Source organism: Scyliorhinus torazame, chromosome 9, assembly GCF_047496885.1.
Source record: "Scyliorhinus torazame isolate Kashiwa2021f chromosome 9, sScyTor2.1, whole genome shotgun sequence".
Lineage (NCBI taxonomy): Eukaryota > Metazoa > Chordata > Chondrichthyes > Carcharhiniformes > Scyliorhinidae > Scyliorhinus > Scyliorhinus torazame.
Genome location: NC_092715.1, coordinates 121228043 through 121234042, shown reverse-complemented (window position 1 = coordinate 121234042; position 6000 = coordinate 121228043).

Here is a 6000-nt window from a genome sequence, read left to right as displayed (position 1 = left end):
AACTATTTGATCTAAAGAGTTTCCACTCAATATTTGGGAAGTTAAAGTCACCCATGACTACTACCCTGTGACTTCTGCACCTTTCCAAAATCTGTTTCCCAATCTGTTCCTCCACATCTCTGCTACTATTGGGGAGCCTATAGAAAACTCCTAACAAGGTGACTGCTCCTTTCCTATTTCTGACTTCAACCCATACTACCTCATTAGGGTGATACTCCTCGAACTGCCTTTCTGCAGCTGGTATACTATCTCTAATTAACAATGCCACCCCCCACCTCTTTTACCCCCCTCCCTAATCTTATTGAAACATCTATAACCAGGGACCTCCAACAACCATTTCTGCCCCTCTTCTATCCAAGTTTCCGTGATGGCCACCACATCGTAGTCCCAAGTACCGATCCATGCCTTAAGTTCACCCACCTTATTCCTGATGCTTCTTGCGTTGAAGTATACACACTTCAACCCACCTCCGTGCCTGCAAGTACTCTCCTTTGTCAGTGTTCCCTTCCCCACTGCCTCATTACACGCTTTGGCGTCCTGAATATCGGCTACCTTAGTTGCTGGACTACAAATCCGGTTCCCATTCCCCTGCCAAATTAGTTTAAACCCTCCCGAAGAGTACTAGAAAACCTCCCTCCCAGGATTTTGGTGCCCCTCTGGTTCAGATGCAACCCGTCCTGCTTGAACAGGTCCCACTTTCCCCAGAATGCGCTCCAATTATCCAAATACCTGAAGCCCTCCCTCCTACACCATTCCTGCAGCCACGTGTTCAACTGCACTCTCTCCCTATTCCTAGCCTCGCTATCACGTGGCACCGGCAACAAACCAGAGATGACAACTCTGTTTGTCCTGGCTTTTAACTTCCAGCCTAACTCCCTAAACTTGTTTATTACCTCCACACCCCTTTTCCTACCTATGTCGTTGGTACCAATGTGCACCACGACTTCTGGCTGCTCGCCCTCCCCCTTAAGGATCCTGAAGACACGATCCGAGACATCCCTGACCCTGGCACCTGGGAGGCAACATACCTTCCGGGAGTCTCGCTCGCGACCACAGAATCTCCTATCTATTCCCTTAACCATTGAATCTCCCACAACTATTGCTTTTCTATTCTCCCCCCTTCCCTTCTGAGCCCCAGAGCCAGACTCAGTGCCAGAGACCTGGCCGCTAGGGCCTTCCCCCGGTAGGTCATCCCCCCCAACAGCATCCAAAATGGTATACTTGTTTTGAAGGGGAATGGCCACGAGGGATCCCTGCACTGTCTGCCTGTTTGTTTTTTTCCCCCTGACGGTAACCCAGCTATTCTTGTCCTGTACCTTGGGTGTGGTTACCTCCCTGTAACTCTTCTCAATCACCCCCTCTGCCTCCCGGATGATCCGAAGTTCATCCATCTTCAGCTCCAGTTCCCTAACACCGTCTTTGAGGAGCTGAAGTTGGGTGCACTTCCCGCAGGTATAGTCAGCGGGGACACCGGTGGTACCCCTCACCACCCACATCCTACAGGAGGAGCATGCAACTGGCCTAGCCTCCATCCCCTCTTACCTGACAGAATATAGCTGCCCTGTGGACTAACTAGATCTCCGCCCTCCGACTCTGCTCCCAGTCAGCTACACTTTCTGTAAACTCCTGGCTCTCTTCTCACTCTTTGCGGAAATGTCGGAAACAAAATGAAAGGAGCACCTTACTCCCTCCTCACCTAACTCCCTCAGTCACCAAACTCTTACTATAGCACTCAAAATTCACCAAATTCAGCACTCCCTCAGTCACCAAACTCTCACTATAGCATTCAAATGCACCAAATTCAGCACTCAGTGCAAACAAAGTCTGCACTGTCGGGGATCACTTTTATACTGTGAATCTAGCCTCTGAAAACTGGCCTAATCCAATTAACTAATTAACAAGCTCCAGCTGCAAGTGCCTACAAATAGAAGCCTGTTTAAAGCTGATTGAAAATTCACCTTCTTCTAAACCAAATAGCAACTTTTAAGTGAATTAACTAAATAAAAGAAAGACTAAACTTTAGATAAAAATGAAGCCTTATACTCCCTCGGTCACCAAACTCTTACTATAGCACTCAAAATGCACCAAATTCAGCACTCAGTGCAAAAGAAGTCAAGGAAGAGACGTGAAATGCCAGAGAGGGACTATATGAAGGTGAGAGAGATGTGGAAATTGGAAGGAAGATGATAAATCTCTCCAGGGTCAGATGAGAACATGAAGCAGCACTAATATAGTCATCAATAGAAAAGGGGATGTGGTAGCAAGCCTTAGTAGGACTGGAATAAAGAGTGTTCCACATAACCCACAAAAAGACAGACATAACTGGGCCCATGTGGGCGCCCATTGCCACACCTGTTAACTGCAGGAAGCAAAAAAGATCAAAGAAGTCCTGAAAGTTGTGCTATTAGGTAATTTGGACATTCTGAATTCTCCCTCTGTGTACCCGAACAGGTGCCGGAATTTGGTGACTGGGCCCTTTTCATGGTAATTTCATTGCAGTGTTAATGTAAGCCTAATTATGACAATAAAGCTTATTATTATTATTATTATTATTATTAAGGAATTGTCGAGTGGCAGAACAAGTTCGGGCAAAAGTGAATGGTGGTGAATGAGGATTGTTTAGATGTCCACTCAAGGAAGAAGCAGAGAGCCCTCAGACCATTCTGTTTGGGAATGCATGTGCAGAGGGATTGGATGGCTACAGTGACGAGGAGGCGGTTAGAGCCAGGGAGCTGAAAATTGTTGATATGACGTAGGGCATCAGATGCATCATGAATGAAGGTGGGAAGAGACTGGACCAGGGGAGAGAGAATGCAGTTAAGGTAGGAAAACATTAGTTCCATTGGGCAGGAACAAGTTAACATGAAGTGTCTACCAGTCCAGTGCTGTGTGTAGATCTTGGGAAGCCCTTTGGATACCACCCCTGACACTTTTGGTAGAGGTAAAGTACCCTTTGGGGCAGATCAGGTGCCCTTTGGAATTATTAAAAGTAGACATGATTGATTAAAATGGTACATATACCCATTGGAACTGTCAAGCTGTCAAAGAACTGTCAAAGCTATCATAGACCTGTCAAACACATTGGAACTGTCAAAGCTCACTGAAACTAAGAAAGCTTGCAAATGAATTAACAATGCAGGGCTTTAAATATTTAAGTATGGAGCTTAAAAAATGCTTGATGTTTCACACTCTGCTGACATAAGCATGACGGTTAGGATTTGTGCTAATGACAATTTTTGCAACCTAACATTATCACAGCTATGTGAGTGCCTGTTAAGTTTCATTGCCAGCTCAAGAGGCTATAGAATGTTTGTTTAATAAGAGACTAGTTGGTGGAACGTCAATGCAGTTAATTGCTTTATATCCATGAGAGCCTTCTATTAAAATAGTGACATCATCCATTAACAAGTGGTTTTATTTTATGTTAACATGGATCCTAAGGTTTGCACATGGTGGATACTGGGTCAGTTGGCATGATGGGTAAGGGAAAAGATTGATAGTGGAGGCATGAATTTGCATTAAGTTAGTATAGGGACTACTATAAAAGGCCTTTGGGAGGGATGGGGGTGCAAGGGTTGGCATAGGGGATATATAGGTACATGGGGGTGGGTAAAGGGTCTGAGTGGCATGGGGAATTTGATGGGCTACGGGGTGGTTCGAAAGGCACAGGGTGGTATATGCTGGCATAGATTTGGCATGGGTAATGTGTGGGAAGATGAGGGCTGAGGCCTAGATGGCTGATTTTGTTTTATTAATTTCTTAAATAAATTCAATGAGTTGCCTCTGCATAACAGCAAGTCTGCTGCAGAGCCCACCTCCGCACATAGCATCCTTAGCACTCGTTCTGGGGACAGTAGGTCTGACTTCTAAACTATCCCCATCCCCCCAAAATGAAATACGTCCTGGGTCAAGTTGGTGGAGCAGGGAAATGTCTTGTCTCTGTGCTCCTGACCAAGGTTAAAAAATCTAGGCCTATGTGTTCGCAATTAAATTTACATTAAATTAAGGTGTTTTATTTGAGTTGCGATGATCCCAGTTGATGTTATAACTGGACAGCTAGTTACCAGAATGGAACCCAGGGGTCAAATGACCATAACATTTTTAAATAAAACATGGGGGAACAGTGTCACAGGACTACAAATCAGTTTCAACAACAGGGAACAAATATTTATTAAATATGCAAAAATTGGATTTTAATACAATACCCCTTTACTCCCATCTTAATTTTCAATTACACACAAATTTTAAGATTAACATGGATTACAAAATCAATCTTAATCTAAAATGACTCATTAACAAAAAGTTTCTTTTAAGCACTCAATCTGTCTGGTGTCAAAAACATGCTCTGCGCTCTGAACCCAAGTTCGTGCCTGTGAATTTCTCCTCACAATCTGCACAGATAACAGTTTCCAAATTACAGCCCCAAAAACATGCTTTAAAATCTTCTCTCATAATAATGCTTTCCCTTGGCAGTTTGCATTCTGAAATCTAGACCAGGTTTCCTAATTTATACTTTTAAACAAAGCTTCTGTTCCACGTTTAACGGCGAATCCAATCCAAGATCTTTCATTACCCCTTTTAGGTTTCCTTTGTCTTAACTGTTTTTACACAGACTCTGAGATCTAGCCACCAATTTCCAAAGTTATTTCAACTCACGTTCCACAGGGTGTAGTAAAATCTCACAAACATGAAAATCACTTCAGATATCTTTCTGGTGTCTCATCCTTCTTCTCACCTTTAAGCTCATATTTCTTGGAAACTTCTCATCATTTCTCTAGTTTACTTAACTAGCTGTCCTTCAGACCTTTGCAATTGTTTCCTTTACCATTACTCCATGGTATGGCTTTTCTTCTAGCAAAGCTGAATGAGATGTTCCTATTTAGCCTTCTAAACCAATTGCTTCTACCAAAGTTGTGAAAGCTGCCTGCTCTCTCACAGCCTATCTCCAACTGCAATCTATTTAGCTAAGCTAAAACTTAAAAATATCTCTACCTTACAAGGCTCCAGTTGCTGAGCAACACCCAAATACTTCTGCTGACCTAACTATCCTTCAAGCTGTAGTCCTATCTAAGCATAGTAGAAACATAGTTGGAATTTAACCAACCCTCTCACATGCAAGCACCTTTGTCCAGCATGAATTTAACTGCAGGTTTTACCCTTTTAGCACAGAAACATTAAATTAAACACTTTAAACTATGGCCGTGATTTAACGAAAAATAACAGAGCCCCGTTTTGGGTGGGTTTGTGGGGTCATTCCCAGTGCTACAAATGCTGGGAATTACCCTGTTATTGAATGGGACTCTGTCATTTTTCGGGCCTCAATGGGGAATGCCCCGCCAAGGTCGTATTCAGTCACATTTCCTGCACCGAGGAGCTCTGCTCACCAGTGCAGGAAGAGATTGTGACGCCATTTTTAAATGGTGCCCCAATCTCTCAGCCCCCTGATGTGATCCCTGGAAGCCTCCCAACACCCCAACTTTCCTGTTGAAGGGTTCTCAACTTGCCCCACACCCCACCTCATATGTGCAGGGCACCCCGGGGCCTGGTACGCAGCACAGGCACAATACCAGCCTGCCATCCTGACAGTGTACATTCCGGACCAGCAGTGGCCTCTGTGAACCCTGACAGTGCCAGGCTGGCATCCAGGTGACACTGCCAGGGTTTGAAGCTCACAGTGCCATGGTGCCCAGGTAGCATCGTCAGTGTCACCCTGCCCAGAGGCCAACCACCTGGGGGCCTCCGATCGCCTGGGGGACTCCCCCAAGTGTGGTCCCTGTTTGTGGAGACCAGTGCTAAACGCCACCTGATAGGGGTCTCCTCGGCCAGTTTGTTAGATCCCAGTGATTTGTTAGTTCTGGCATTGACACAGTTAAGCTCATTTAACTATGCAAGTCTGGTCCCACCCATTGTGGGCAGGGTCCAGATCGCGATGTCTCGTGACATCTAATTAGATCTCGCAAAGCATAACAACCATCGGACATCCCGGAGGAGGCCTCTTGC